At 45.5% G+C, this 16,210-nt stretch overlaps 1 long non-coding RNA gene and 1 pseudogene across 1 annotated transcript; both read left to right on the top strand.

Annotated features, from left to right (window-relative positions):
• The first annotated feature begins 9,275 nt into the window (after positions 1-9,275).
• Positions 9,276-12,035, top strand: LOC148107166 (uncharacterized). Its single transcript, XR_015722967.1, has 3 exons — positions 9,276-9,332; positions 9,575-9,670; positions 11,801-12,035. It is a non-coding gene; the product is annotated as an uncharacterized LOC148107166 (long non-coding RNA).
• A 2,368-nt stretch (positions 12,036-14,403) lies between these two features.
• On the top strand, positions 14,404-16,010 carry LOC123776426 (nmrA-like family domain-containing protein 1 pseudogene; annotated as a pseudogene).
• Positions 16,011-16,210: the final 200 nt, after the last annotated feature.

Here is a 16,210-nt window from a genome sequence, read left to right as displayed (position 1 = left end):
AATCATAATGAATATGCTAAACCTGACTTTCATTTGAAAAAATTAAAAATGATAATTCATGAGATATAAATTCATACTCACTGTATAGATTTAAATAATATTAGTATTCCCTCCTTTAAATATACCTTGCATATCCTACTCCATTCCTCAGATATAACCATTATTAATCTCAGCTTAAACTTTATCGCATTGCCATTTGTAGGTTGAAAATCATCAACTATTGCAATGCCACATTGTTCATTGTAATAGTGGCAGGTGTGTTCTTCTAATTTTGTTCTGTGCATTTATACACCATTAGATATACATATGCTATGTGGCATTTATAAACGGGTGCGATAATGTCTTTCTTAACCAACAATGCGCTTGGAAGCCTTCCCATGTCCACCTCATTCTTTTTACAGTCAGCATAATATTCCACTCAATGAGTGACTCAAAATGTACATAGACTCTCCTTTGTTGATATGAATTTTCCAGTTGTATTGCTGTATACAAACTATGGTGTAATTAATACCTGTTACAAAAATATTTGCACAGATAGGTGAGTATTTCTGCAGAATGGAATCCTAAAGTAGAATTGTGGGGTCAAGGAGTATAAATACATTTAAAAACATAACAGATTTGCCAGCCTTTACGCACCCACTGACAGTATGCAGGACTGCCAGTTTTCTCAGTCCTCATTGCTGCTATATATTGTCAGGCTTTTAAATTTCTGCAAATGTGATGGGGATAGAAAAAGACAGCTCATTATAGTTTTAATTTGCATTTCTCTAAATACTAGTAATGCTGAATATCTTTTCATGTTTTTATTGGATTTTTGCTTTTCTTCTGTAAATTGCGTGTTCATATCACAAGCCCGTGGGATATTTGTCTTTTTCAAATTGTAGGAGCTCTTTATAGGTGCTGGATATACACCTTTTGTTTGTTATACATGTTGCAAATATCCCTGTTGTCACTTGTCTTTTTAACTTAGTTTATGGTGTCTTGCATCACTTCGAAGTTATGATTTTTTATGTGATCAAATCTATCAACTGTTTCCTTGTGAGCGGTGGAGTTATTGGGCCCAACTTCTAGAAATCTGGGACATTATACTAAGGTACCCTCAAGTCAGAGTCTGGATGTTGCCTTGAACTGAGACATCTATGGTTTATTTTTTACCCTTTATATTAATGGTGGTGTCTTTTTGCTTGGGAAAAAAAATACGACACACACGCAAAACCAAAACTGAGGACACGGATACATGTTCCTACCAACTCAAAAACAGACAAAGAGTGGTCTCCTAGCAGACGGTCTCATTAAAAACACACACGGAGTTCTCAGTGAACATAAAGTTTTAATAAGGAAGAATAGAAGGCCAGTGTGAATGAAGTGTGTTTGTGTAGACATCTATTTCTTAAAAAGTATGCCCTTGAAACTTTGTGCTCTGTAGTAATGCATCAGTAAGCAGTTGCTTAAAAATGATCAGCCAATGTAGGATGCTATTATTTTTTTATTATTCTTCTTAGAAAGCAGGAAACTGTAGCTCAGTGATCATTTTCAAAGGTCATGTAGCTGGTAAGTGGCAAGACCAGAAATGAAACCCAGCTATTCTGCCAAACCTGATTCCCTTCTCGTTCTGTAGACAGATGTTTGTATACAGTCAAGGTGTGTGTGTATGTGTGTGCGCGCTTTTTTTTGGTCTCTGTATGTGTAGTGTATCTGTGTGTCTCTGTGTCTAGGGGTGTGTGTGTGTGTGTGTGTGTGTGGACAGAAAGAAAAAGTCCAGAAGGCCAGCCTGGAGGCTGGAGACCGGGGAAGAGTTGAGGTTGCAGTTGGAGCCCAAAGGCAGCCTGTAGGCAAAACTCCTTCCTCTTAGGAGGTCTGTCTTTTTCCCTTGAAGCCCAGTTCCTTCACAGAAACATCCAGCATCATGTGTGGCCAAATATCTGGCTACCATAACCTAGTTGACAGACAAAATTGACCATCGCAGAGAGGGAGCTATATTTTATCAAATGCATTTGAAGTATGCATTGTATGATTTTCTCCTCTGTTGATACACATAATTTTATTATTATATTTTGAATATTAGACTCTCCTTGCATTTCTAAGAGAAGTCATACCAGTTTTAACACACTAGATTTCCAAATGTTTTGAAAGATTTAAAATAGGGGCACCTGGGGGTTCAGTCAGTTAAGCGTCTGCCTTTGGCTCAGGTTATGATCCTGGAGTCCTGGGATTGAGTCCCGAGTCGGGCTCCCTGCTCAGCCGGCAGCCTGCTTCTCCTTCTCCCTCTGCTGCTCCCCCTGCTTGTGCTCTCTCTCCCTCTCTCTCTCTGTCAAATAAATAAATAAAATCTTTAAAAAAGAAAGATTCAAAATAACAAGTTTTGGCATGGACACTGGGACATGGGTATAAATGGCAAGGTCTTTTTGGAGAGTAATTTGATAGGATCAATGAAAATTTTAAATATATCTCTTATGACCTGTCAATTCCATTTTTTCCCCTTCGTATCCCTGAAAACACATTTTCATGTAAACAAAGAAGCATGGGCAAAGCTGTTCATTATATCATTGTATATAAGGTGAAAAATTGGAAACAACCGAAGTATCACTAGGAGGGGAGTAAATGAACAAACAAACATATAGGAAATACTGGCAGCAGTCAGAAAGAATCTGCTGGGTCTATACATATGTACCAGCTTAGAACTCTCTGACCTTGATAGTTTAAAATTAAAGCAAGCGGGGTGCCTGCGTAGCTCAGTCGGACTCTTGATTTAGGCTCAGATCATGATCTCAGGGCCCTGGGATTGAGCCCCGCTTCAGTCTCTGCACTAGGCGGGGAGTCTGTCTGAGAATTTCTCTCCCTCTCTCTCTGTCCCTCCCCCCTCCACTTATGCGCATGCGTGCTCTCTCTCATTCTCTCTCTAAGATAAATAAATAAATCTTTAAAAAAATAAAAAAATTAAAGCAAGCTTCAGAGCAATAACCACAAAATGACATCACTCGTATTAAAATTTTTCATATGTTCATTATGATATAAATACAAAGAAAATAATTTAAATTATACCTATCACACTGATAATAATTGTTACCTCTGGAGGGGTGTCAGGGAGGATTGTTATTTATCTGTACCGGTTGCATTTTTTACAACAGAAAGTACTAATATATTATTTATATAATTTCAATTTAACATGAAAAGTTTTAAATTTACAAAATGTACTTTCATCTCAAATATTAGAATTCAGTTTTGAATTTCAGCATGTGAACTGTATACATTAAAAGACAAATTACAAAGTAGCTAATATAACATCTTAAATTTATGTTGAAAATTACTGAACTCTTACAATATTATTCTAATCCGCAGCATGCAATGTCTAATCTCGAGACAAAAAGTGAATGTATTTTATATAAAGTCGGATAATGGCGCTTGGACAAGAATCTTCTGCTAGTTTGGATAACACGAGTAGATATGAGGTCTCATTTTGGTTCACATGATAGTAATTTGAAAAGCCAAGATATATTATTCTTTCATAAAATATTAGTTTTGTTACTAAACAATTCCCAACATGCTGGGCATTGTGCCTCCATATTTCACAGTAATAACCAAGGGGAGAAAGTAATAATGTTATGATTTAATAAATACGGTTTCATATAAAAAACTAACAAACAAGTGGAAATATTTCTTTATAATTTCATTAGAGAAACTAAAATGTCCTCTAGGCAATCAAAAGCTGAAAATTATCTTCTGATACTTTAATTACACTGATCAATAACAAATATAACTTTCATGAGAAGGTTTCTTGCTTTCGAGAAAAAAAAATAATAAAATAATATAATAAAATCTCACACTTATTTTTATTCTTATGGACGAATTTAAGCTTTTTTTTTTTTTTTTGATACTAGAAAGGAAAAAAAAAAAACCTGCCTTGCTTTATCATTGGAACACCTTTCTCAAGAGAATAATCTATTTCCAGCCAGTAGAGCCCTGTGCTTTCTACAGTGATGTAGGTCCAAAGGGAAGGAAGTCTCTCTTGAGAGAGATCACGATTTCCCCTACATTTTCCTGGTACCCGATGTGTACCTCCCTCTGTCCATCCACCCCGATTCGGCCTGGAATTCCCTTACAACCTCCCATTTTATGATTCCTCACTCAAAACCCAAATTGGAGCCGGCTTTACGGTCATCTGCGCTCAGTGCTCTGCGGTCAGAAGGGCCCCATGCTTCAGAGGGGAGGGGAGTGGGGGAATGGGATAGGCCGGTGATGGGTATTAAGGAGGGCACATATTGCATGGTGCACTGGGGGTTATATGCAAGTAATGAATCATGGAACATTGCAGCAAGAACTGGGGATGTACTGTATGGTGACTAACATAACAAAATAAATATTATTAAAAAAAAAAAAAAGAAGGGCCCCATGCTTGGTTTCATGCTCTGCTGTTATGTCTGGAAGCACTTAACCCTTCTGTCTTTGAACCTGTGTTTTGTACGTGAAGCCTGATGGAAGAGTGGAGTACGTGCCTGAGGCTTGCAATAGGCGTGCCTCCCTCCCTTTGCTGCCCCATTGGGCCATGGTGTTCAAGACGTTTCATGAGCACAGAATTCTGGTGGGCCCACGAGCAAGGCGGTTCAAGGTGAGTACAAGGTCAGGACGTTATTTCTACGACAAAGTGAGGGCACTGATATCCTGGAGAAGTCGCACGCTCTGCTCTAACCCGAACTTATATCAACACAGAAAGAAGGCAGTGGTGTCCTACAAAACAGGAACAATGAAGGAATCCTGTCATGCTCTTGCTTACCATGTCACTTCCCTCAGGCCACCGTGCCACGACGGCCACCAGTACCGTATTAACCAACCGGCTGAGCTGAAAATGATATATGCCAGGAATAGGAAAGATAGAGCAACCCATAGTTTCTTTTCTTTTAGTCCCTCCTTCCTTCCTCACTGAAAAGCTGAAGGTAGAATGAGCACACATCAAGAAATGAAATTAGGAGCGCCTGGTGGCTTGGTTGGTTGAGCCTCTCTTGATTTCGGCTCAGGTGGAGTTTTCGGGATCCTGAGATCCAGCCCCACGCAGGACTCTGCGCTCAGCAGGGAGTCTGCTCGGGATTCTCCCCCTCTAGCTCTGTCTCTCCAAATAAATAAAACTTTACAATGAAGAAGTGAAATTTAAAAAGTTCAGTTAGTTCTGTGCTGTATTTCCACTGTTCTGGTAAGAATGAAAAACATATGCCTGTGTGAGCTCCACAATACAAATTGTGTAACGTTGGTCATTCTGCATGTTAATTAGATGCTCTTAAATTTGCATTTAAAACTGGCCGGTGCACAATATAAAGATGAATGGTAACATTCATGAAAATGATTTAATTTTGAAATTTTTCTTTACTTAGAATGTCATTAAATAGCAAATAAAACACACCATGACAAGTCGAGAGACTGAGAAAGAAAGGAAAAGCTTTATATTTTAGTACCATCAAGGGCATGCTTTTCCAAATTTTGGTAAAAAGGACCCCAGATTTTCATTGTGCATCGGACCCTGCAAATTATGTAGCTAGCTCTAGTTCATACCCCTCTGCATGGAAGTCGTCTTTGGTTCCTACCACTGCCCATTCAAAATGATTTGTTCTTTGCCTTTGCCTTCGAATTATTTTTAGACTTGTATTTAGCGCTCTATTTTGCCCATGCTGTGTGGAATTACGATGTAACTTCCGGATGGTGTAATTTCCTCCAAATGTCACCTCCATCAGAATCACCTGGGAGTGGTTGGGGCTTGTGGCTCTGATAACAAGCTCTGCCTCGGGTTGGGGGACCACTGGTTTGGGGCACGGGGTCTCCCCAAGTGTGGGCTGAGGACCAGCAGCACCAGCCTCACCTGGGATCTTATTGGAAACACGAATGTGTGGGCTCCCACCCCAGTGTCTAGGGTGGGGGCCCAGCTCTCTAGAGGGTTCTGCAGTCCGGGGACTACTGATGGAGCAGACAGCCCATGAGCTCTGGGGCAGCTAGACTGGGGCTTGAGCTTGGCCGAATCACTTACTAACTGACTTTTGAGCAAGTTTCCTCTCCCCAGGATAGGCTGAGAACTTGAAACCTGAGGAGAAAACTTGTAATACTTGCAAATGCCCTATAAAAAGTCTCTTTGTTTAGAAAGCATACTTCCTGCCTTTGATGCTATTGTTCAAGAACAAAGAGAAGTCTAATCTGAATGCACTGAGAGGGTTCTCATTAGATATTCACAGCCACCCAGCCCCCCAGGATCCCCCAGGAGAGCAGGAGAAGGAATGCGGCCAGGTCTTGCTGCAGAGCTGGCTGTGGGAGGGGAGCCCTCTCAGAGGTCAGCACCCAAGGAGCCACAGAGCGAGCTGATCCAGCCCAAAGGCACTGCAGTGGGTGGAAGAACCCCAGTCCCAGAGGTCGGGAGGAAATCCATCACATCCGAGCGCTGTGTGCACTGCATTTATTACGAGACGAAACAAACCGTGCAACTCTTTCACCTAACTTTAGCTCCCAGTACCTGGGAATTTCTATGTCATTGTGACACAAGAGAAACTGTAGTTTTACCCAGCTTGGAGAGAGAGCCCTAATTCTGGTAAGCTGCAAGAACTTTTTTCAGCATTCGATTTAATCAAATGGTTAAAACCGAAACATACGGAAGAAAGACACAGAAATCCTAAGCTCTGAATGGTCCCTCTATGATTGTTTGTTTGTGGGTACAGGGGTGTGTGTGTGTGTAATTATGGGTTTATTGTTTTATTTGGTGATTACAATACCAAGTAAAATGCCAGTATCAGTAATGTGATATTTATTTTGCATAACATTGAAATACTAGTGTTGATCCTGGCATTTTTATGTTTTTTAATGTATTCGGAGTTCATGAAATAAGAAGTAAAACCAAATATTTACTATGTAACAATTAAACAATTAAATGTACTCTAAACAAGTGAAAGTGTCTATTTTAAAAGCATGCATATTAAAAAGACATTGATATTCCAAAATCACTTGTTAGCAATACAATTAGTAGAGTAATGCTCAAAAATACTATGTAAAAAGAAACACTTGATCAACACTGAAAAGTTGTAAATTAAATATTACTAAAAAGTTAAGTTTACATTAAAAATATACAGCGTCACGATGAGAGTCCATTTTGGTTTTCCAGCTATTGCTGTTCTTTGATACTTTAGGGGGGGACAAAGGTGAAGTTAGTTACAAACTGGCTCCAAATATTTTCCTCTGACTTAACATGTTCACGTAATGTTATCTCTCGTTGACAACTCTGAGAAGGTGTTTTTGAAAAGCTTTTTCTTCTGCGGAAATCGCACTCTTTTCATCGACAGCAAGCTATAGCTTTGTCTCGAAGACAGCACTGCCCGCATGCCTTTGACTCTTCGGGCTCCCTCGTGGGAAGACGGAGGATCTGACGAAGACTCACCCGCATCACTCTCAATCTTGTGATGCTTACTTTCCACTTTCGCAGAAAGCCTTTGAACTAGAGTAAGAGATGTTCCCTGCAGTAGAAGCTTGACTCGCCTGGTCGATGTTTTCATTCTCCTCTCGGGGATTATGGAGAGAAAGATGAACGCTTTCTAATGAGTGCAGTTTTGCTGGATTTGAAACTTTAATGCAGCAAGTACCTCTCAGGACATCTCAAGTTGTAAAGAAATCAGATTGCAGAATTAAATATATATATATATATGTTGCTCCAGGAGAAATACAAGTATTTCAATACGTAAGAAACACGCACTACGGTTATTTACACGGATGACATAATGATCACAACACGCTTGCTCCCACACAAACCCCAGCTCATTTTTAGCAAAATTCTTGTTCATTTCACAGTCATTTCCTGATGCGGTAGGTTCAGCATGAGGCGCGGGAACACAGTGTATTTTCTTCTGAAAGCAGGAAAGTTCCCATGATGTCTGGCCACGAAGACAGAGTTGATTAGGGCATCACAAATTTGAAAACTCCAACGCACCCACTTGGGACTCAGGCACGTGCTGAATGCTCATTGTGGCCCACCCCGGCCTTGGGGCACCTGTGGAGTGTACTGAAGGCCCGTTGCAGGGAAAACACACTGGACAATTCTCCCACGGGCCCACTTGCAGCCCCTGTGCCTGCTGAGAAGTGGCCCAGCCCAGCAGAAAGTTCAAGTCAGCTCTGAGCCCCGAGGATTCTTGGTTCCGCTCACAGCATGGCCCCGGACAGCTAGACTCAACACAGTTAGGCAACTACACAGATTAAGTGAGGAGGCCGTCTGAGTCAGCGATACTCAGAGAATGAGAAGACCGAGGTATAGAGTTCTGTAAAGGGCTCCCGACAGGGCCTGCATCTGTTTCTCTGCTCCATAAAGCAAACATGAAGTTTTAAGAGAAAAGCATTCACAGTTCTCCAGGCTCCTTTCCTTTTATTTAAATTCCCCAAGTGCTGAGCCCTGACGGTTACCCACTCCAGCCTGGCCCGATTTTCAGTGGATATCTGGCCAGCGGGGGACGGGTCCCGCATTTCCTCTTTCCAGAGAGTCAGATCATCTAGGGTAATCTCTGGCAGCTGAGGAACCTGGGGAAGTTGCTTTTTCAGCAGATCAAATCAAAAGCAGATGGGGAGAGGAAGGTCACGGCTAAGAGCCCTGGCTATTCTCCATGACCCGCTTTCTCTTGGGAGGCTGGAGCCCATCCAGAAACGCACACCTCCCTGACGCCCTGGCGTGCTTCCTGGCGGCCGTGTCTCTGTACAGAACTCTCCAGATTGAATTGTTGACGTCTCGCGAATCTAAACCCACAGCAGGCATTACACGGAAAAGAAATTGGAGTCCATTTGAAATGTCATTTAATGAGCATTGTGTACATTTATACGTCAGGCATCATAGTAGAAGCTGGGATATAAAGACAAATAGAATAAAAATCTAAGCATCGAAGAAGCTTACATTGCAGAAATGTTAATATTCATACGTCAATGGATGCAACCGGTGTGTGGCTAAGACGTGAGCACGCAGACGGGGGGCAAGGAAGGTGGCCTGGGCTGGGTCTCAAGAGGTAAGCAGACCCACTCAGGTACTAATAGGGAAAAGCCACCTACGTCAGAAACCAGGCAGGGAGCCAGAAAATCCATGGTTGTAGTCAGAAATCACCAGGTGGTTGCATAGATGATTTAAGTGGGTGAGGAATGACTTGAAACAAGATAAGTCTCTCTTACCAAGGGCAAGCACCATGTCTGTTCTCGATTTCTATCTGGAGTTAATCCAGAATCCAGTTAATCCAGCCTCACTAGATTCCCAGCCGGTGAGGGCAGGGACAGCTTATGTTGTAGAGAGTTCAGTTAGCCGGTAGCACAAAAGAATGGGAGAAATGGAGGCAGAGAAGGTAGGCAAGGGCACCTTTGAAAGGGAAAAGCGGAGAGGTGTCTGGGTGGCTCAGTCGGTTGAGCGTTGGACTTTTGCTCTGGGCTCAGGTCTCGATCTCAGGGGTTATGAGATCGAGTCCCGAGCCAGGTTACCTGGTAACTGTAGCGTCTGCTTGAGATTCTCTCCCTTTGCTCCTCCCCCCCCCCACTCTCTCTTTCTCTCAAATCAATAAATCTCTCTCTCTCTCTCTCTCTTTTTTAGGAAGAACTGAGATAGACTGGTGGGCTTAAGGGAGAGGAGCATTGAGGAGAGTATTGTTTGGAGATGGAGGAGATCTGAACATGTTGTAGCCTGAAGGTCATTTGCCATTGGTGATTGGGTGGCCGTTGATGCAGGAGAGAACAGAGATAATCCAGAAGCAAGATTCGTACCCGTGCCTGGCCCAGCATCCGAGTTTCTGTTGAGTAACTATACACAGTGTGTCCGTGTCGGTCGTTTTGTAAAAGAACACACTGCATACTCATCACCGGTATAACACAACACAGTAGTGTCAAGAGAGCAGAAGCCATTAGCGAAATGCCTTCATCTCAGGGTAGATGGAATGACAGTGACTAAAATAGTCTACCAACAAAGAGTAGAATGATAGATTAGATGAGATCATGTCACAGAAGTGTCAAGTTACCAGGAAACCAAAGTGCTGCGAAGGGTGGTAGAGAGGGAGGGCAGGCAGGCAGGAGAGAGCTGAACATCAGACGAAGAGCACAGAGCCAAAAATGGCTGGGAGGATAGACAAGGACAGAAGAGTCCTTGCCTTGTGAAGGGAGAATCGTGACATGGGGTTTTCACCAGCTCACAGCTCCTGGGCTCCCCTACCTACTGGAGAGGTTGGGAATGAGGTGATAGCTGTAGTTCCTAGTGTAAGAGGCCGGAAGTCCGTGGGCCCTTTGGAAATGGTTTGCAGCATCTCCGGGTCTCGTGGCTCGCCCCATGGTAAGCTGGCTGTCCGTCTTTCCAACCTGGCTGACCACCACCCATAATTGTAGAGCTGTCCACAGAGGGCCTGGCCCCGCGATCTTGGATACACTGGGATCTCCCTTCACCTCCAATCCCCTCTTGCCTCCACAATGAATAAATGCAGTGCTGTGCTCACAGGTTAAGGAGTGTTTACCTCTCCCCAAGTGACAGGTGGGGACAGGGATGGGCACAGCTGTCCTCACTTTCCAGACTCTTCCAGAACGTGTGTTCAGAGCCCCGCTCAGTGCTTTTAGTTACTGATTTTAAGTTACACGATTTTCAGTGAAGCTCAGATTTTAAGTTACATGAGAGTCACCTGGGAATCTCGCTGAAAACGCGAGCTCTGATTCAGCAGGTGTGGCGTGGGGAGCCGATATTCCGAATTTCTAATGAGGCCTCAGGTGATACCAATACCACTGGCCCGTGAACCACGTCGTGCATAAAAGGGCCTAGGAGCCGCCCCTCGGTCTGCGAGAGGAGACTGCGTGTAGGACGTGGGGGATGTCGGCTCTGCTTTGCCGCTCGCTGGGGGTCACCATGAAGCTGTCCTTGGCTCTCCTCAGCCCCACGTGGCCTTGGCGTCAGCATTTCTGACCACTAACCATTGGAGCCCGAGCTCGTGGAAATCTGTAAGTACAAGTTCTCCTTCTTAACTGCACAGAGAAGGTAGGACTGGCGCTCGTGGGACTCACCCACTTGGCAGAAAAGAGGAGTCGAGCCCACAGAGAAATCAGATTTCCAAATGACTTTTGCTTATGACCTGATTTACGTTTTTGCCAAGAACGAGGGAAATGAGCTCCTTTCCCCATCCAGGCCTTCCCTCCTCGCTGAACTCTGCTTGGGGGGGAAACAGCAAAGCTTAAGCATTTGTGCAGGCTTCGCTCGCCTAGCAAAACAGAGGAAGGCGAAAGTTTCCTAGAATGTTTATATTTAGGCTCTGCCCAAGGGGAGTTTTTTATCACCTGAATGTGTCACTTTAATTTGACAAACAGCAGGAGAGGAGAGACTGGCATTGAAAAATGCTTATAACGTTGTGCAATGCTTCACTCACTCCGGGACAGTGGTTTCTTCTGAGAAGAAAGTTTTATTTTCTGTCCTGTCATGTCGATTTTGTTCAGCTCGACAAACCTGGATTGAGTGTCTAGTTAGCAGGCACTGTGCTGGGTGCTGAACACACGAGGTAAAGGAGAAATGGTTGCTGTGACGGGGGACACTCCGTGCTATGTGGGAGACAGAGAAGCAGAGAGCATGTCTCTGCAGGGTTGCTGGTACGATGGTTGAGGGGAGTGCTTGGGGCACCTGCGAGGTCTCCTTAATCAGCCTGGAGGTCCAGGTAATGGAGTGAATGGATAAAACCTGACCTGAATTGAGAAGCTTGAGTAGGAATTCGGTAACTGAAGAAGCTTTAAAAAGGTGAGTTGTTAATACCCCTCGTTGGCTTTTCCTGGTTTTTCTCTCTTTGGCACCTGGTAGAACACCCTGCCCCATCCTCGTGAATGTAAGTGTGGCCATGCATCGCACTCGAGCCAATGAAATGTGAAACGGACGGAGGAGTGTCCCTTCTGGCGAGAAGCTGTAAATGCCAGGATGTGATTTGTCATTTTCCCCCTTTACTGCTAAAGAAACCAGGAAAACATACGTTAAGATGAAACTTCCATCTGTCAAGGTTCTTGAATGACTACAATGAGCAGAAATAAATCTTTTTCGAAAGCCCTGAAATTTCGGTCATTGGTACGGCGGCATGAGTTAGTGTGTCCCTGCTGACACAGAAGGGCATTCTGGGCAGGGAATCCCATTGATGAAGGCTCAGAGACCTCTAAGATCTTTGATCTGGAAAGTGCAGACTGTTAGCAACAAGAGAGTAGGTGTCGGGGTGGGTGGGGTTGGGATGGTGTTTGACCTCTCTGGGGTGTCGGGATCATAAAAGCTTGGTTGATTGAAGTAAAGGGCTCACCAGATGAGCTCCGGCGTTTCCTTTCTAACTGAAGACTTTGATTTTTACAATATGGAATGCAGTTAATGATGGTCCCCTCTGAGAACACCTTTTGCCAAAATCCTGTACGTGGCTGGATTTCCTGCTCTCGAGAGGTAGGGCTTTTTGGTCGGGTGTTTATTTTTGTGTATTTTCAGTAGACTGTTTCTTGATGGCAATGAATACTTTAACTGTAATCCCAAGATCTTGTACAATACCTAGGAGTCTTAGAAATGTCTGAACAAATGAAAACACCCAGCTTCTTCACGGCACCCAGCTTTGGGACCGCCTCTGATTCTCTTGGCCTCCTCTGTCTCCCAGTCCATCTAAGCCACTCCTGCTGACTCCCTGTGAGCCCCTTTGGCCTCCCTGCTTGAGGACAACCAACCCCAGAGCCTTTGGCTCCTGTTGCCATTTCCAGGCTCTGAAGCCCGTGTGGCAGAGTGGCCCGAGTACCTGCTGAAAAGGCCAAGACCACTCCAGTCCATCTGGGGGAGTCTTTTACTGATGGCTGATAAGGAGCCAGCGGATAAATTCTCCTTCTCTCCCTCCGATGGACTATTGCAAAGGATAGCCTGGGTGCAGCTGTCCCACATGGCGAAGCAGGTGCCCTGCCCAATGATGGGCCGGATCTCACTGCTCATGGTGAGCAGTGCCCAGGTGGTAACACACCCCATCTCATGGCTTCTTACTCTCTGCGCCTCACCTCTGTTTTCCTTTATTCTCACTGCCCCGGGTTCCAGGAAAGTGTTCATATGTCCTCTTTGGCTCAGACTATTTTCTAAGGCACGTGGGCTGAAACTGTTGGTTTCACAGTGGTTCTAGAGAGCAGACCCTCAGACTGAGCTGTGGAGCGTGACCACCCGTGGTCAGAAAGCGGTAGGCTCGCTCTGCTGGTAGGAAGTGCGTCGTTCTTGACTCCTCCTGTTCAATGACCTTGCAAGGACTTCATATGAAACCGTCTTGGTTTAAGAAGTTCAACCTGGAAATTCTTCCAGGTTGCCCTGGGATTTCCAAAATGAGTGTTTAAGTGAAAAAGCGGTCTGAACATGAAACAGAAGTCCGCGACAAAAATTCAATGGATATGGCCTTGTCCGAAGAGCTAAGGGGCTGCGGGGAGGATGGGAGGTTGCCGAAGGGTCACTTGGGAAGCACCTGCCATGGGGGGGCCCGGAGGGGATAGGACTGAGCCCGTGCCCTGAACCTGGCACATAAAATGCAATGCAATGGTGTAAATGCAGGTCGTTCAAGCTCCAGAAGCGCCCTTTTGTTGAGGGACCCTTTTCCAAAGCCTGAAAAGTAGTTGTCTCCCCTCAGTTGCCGCCCCTCTTTCTAAGGTCGTGAACTCTCAAATCCTGCCCTTGTTTCAGTTCGCTGCACAAAGCCGGCCATGGCAAGGAGCTGGCCATTCCCGATGCTCTGTGCCAGGGACATGAGCATACCTAGCCTTGGCCTTTGTTCTCACTATCGGTTCCCATGAAATGCAAGGGGAACTAGGCACGGGGGTGCAGGGGGCCAAAGGCAAGTGCCCTGCAGCGTGCAGGTCTGGGATGTGGCTGCCGGTCTGTCTACACCTCCACAACACTATGTGTAAAGCGGGAACACGGATGTCCCTGTCGCAGTGGTGTGGGAGTGAGTGACCGAGCCTGTCACCGTTCCTCCCTCTGGACTGCTCTCTCCCTGCAGGCACCAAACGCGACTTGAATTATAGAGTGTTATTCGGAAGAGATTTATAGTTTCAAATGTAAGTTAAACTCTGCCTCTGAGGTATCGCATGGTAAACACTCTCAGAAGGGCTCCCTTTTGAACAGATGAGAATGATTAAAAATCGGGTTTCCTGCCTGGGGTTGGGAGGTACCACCAGCAGGGGGACTGGTGAGGGGGGTGGGGGCCGAGTTCCAGGGCCAGGTGGGGGATGGGATGTCACACCCGAGGGGGTGGGGTGGAGTGGAGCAGACTGAAGGTCATAGAGCCCTGATGTCCCCCTGCCAGCTGCCCATCAGGTCCATGTGGTGCGTGCTCAGTCATCCCAGGTCCCCATCGCTGACTCCATGTGTCCCACAGCCTTCAGGCCTTGGGGACTGTCCTTCTCCCTTTAATTCGCATGGTGGACAAGAAACTGGTGTGGTGTTTGGAGCCACAGGTGCTCAGGGAGGCTCAGTGGCCCGGGTGTTCCTGGAAGATGGGATGTTCAGGGTTGCCATGGTGATGTGGGACTCCAGGCCTAGGGCAGCAAAGGAGCTGAGGCTGCAGGCCGTAGACGTCGTGCGGGGAGACCAGGATGACCAGGCCAGCTTGCTGGGAGACGGGCAGTGGGCCACTTTGATGGCGAAGGGGAGATAGAGGAATATTTCCGGGACCTTGGAGTTCCCATGATCTGCATGTGGCTGTCCTATTTCAAGAACCCCTTCTCCTTCTGCCCCAGAAAGCCCCTGATGGAATGAGCTCCTTGCTGAGCTTGCCTATGAGGGATGTGCCCGTGGGTGGCCTATCTGTGACCCACCTGGGTCCTATGGTGCTTGGGCTGCTGAAGATGCCAGAAAAATACATGGGCTCAGTACTTGCAGGCACCCATGCAAGAGGGTGCCCCCCTGTTCTCCAAGAACAGCGGGAAGGCCATGAGCAATGCCAAGACCAGCCTGGAGGACCAGAAATACGGCTTCCCTGGAGTCTAGGGCCTGGCCAACATCACCCCTTTCCCTGCCCTGAAAGCTGAAGGTGACATCGAACTGACCCTGAGGCTCCATCCCCAGGCCGGGACACTGGACCTGTGGCTGAAGTAGCACAGAGGCGACTGTGCCGGACCCAGCCACCTCGGAGCCCTGTCTAGGTGGAAGGGATGTGTACTCACAGTGATCTGTTCTTGGGTTATTAAAAAAAATGTTTTTAAAGGCCATTGTTCTCCCACAAAAGTGATGAAAAATCAACATGCATTATTGACCTATAACTGGTGTTTCAAAAATCTGGAAGCTCCCTCCCCAAAATGGGTTGACCTTTCCTGCCTCTCATATTAATAATTAATAAAATCTCTGGTCCTAGAAAAATCTTAAATGCGACCGGAATAAAGGACACTTAATTTTCCTGCTGTAAAGGATTGGTTTTACTTGGTATTATTCAGGTCAGTTTTCCCAGCAAAGCCGTTACTTTTGTTCACTTTGTGCCGTGTGCGGAGACAAACAGCATGCTCTGGACTTACCAGGTACTTAATAAATAGTGAGTGAGTGACCAGTCTCCTACTGACCTATGATTTGTCCTTAGATGGAATCGAAGGTTGTTCAGCTCAGATGCTAACACTGAGGCGGGGTTAAGGGGAGGGAAGGAGGGTGACGAGCATAGGTTGATTTTTGCCTATCTTCTACGTTTTAGCAGGTCAGCAATGCAGAGTTCCTAAGCAGAACTGTTCAGAGTACGTCAGGATTAGATCGCTGAGTTTCCTCAGCTGCGTTTATAATTCCTTTTCTCGCCAAGGAGCTCAGGACCCGACCCAGGCCTTGACCATTATTAGAGAGGTTCCCTGTGAGAAGGGCCAGTGGCCTCTAAAGCACATAACTGATCCCTATTTCCAGCTTTTCGCTTTTCTTGTCTTTATGATGGCCCATTGTCCCGAAAGATGATTCTGGAACTTCGCTGAGACGTGGGAAACACTTGGCGGCAGTGAGGCCCGTGATGAGGTGGGCCATGCGGGAGCTGGAAGCCCAGGGCAGGACATGAATATTCATCGAGAACCAGCTCTGGTAGCTTTAGATGTTTATTTCCTGCCCTTGTCTCCAGAGCAACCCCGGGAGGGAATAATTATTTATTTATTGAGGGTTTACTCTGGGCCTTTTAAGATCATTACCCCAGCACATTGTATATGCGTTTTAGAAGTCAGGTGTCAAGGGTTAAGTATCTTGCCCAAAGTCACACAGCTA

This window comes from Ursus americanus, chromosome 34 (assembly GCF_024610735.1).
Source record: "Ursus americanus isolate L20-20 chromosome 34, mUrsAme1.1.p, whole genome shotgun sequence".
Classification (NCBI taxonomy): Eukaryota; Metazoa; Chordata; class Mammalia; order Carnivora; family Ursidae; genus Ursus; species Ursus americanus.
Note: the sequence above shows the minus strand (reverse complement) of the source record. Positions and strands in the feature narration are given on the sequence as shown.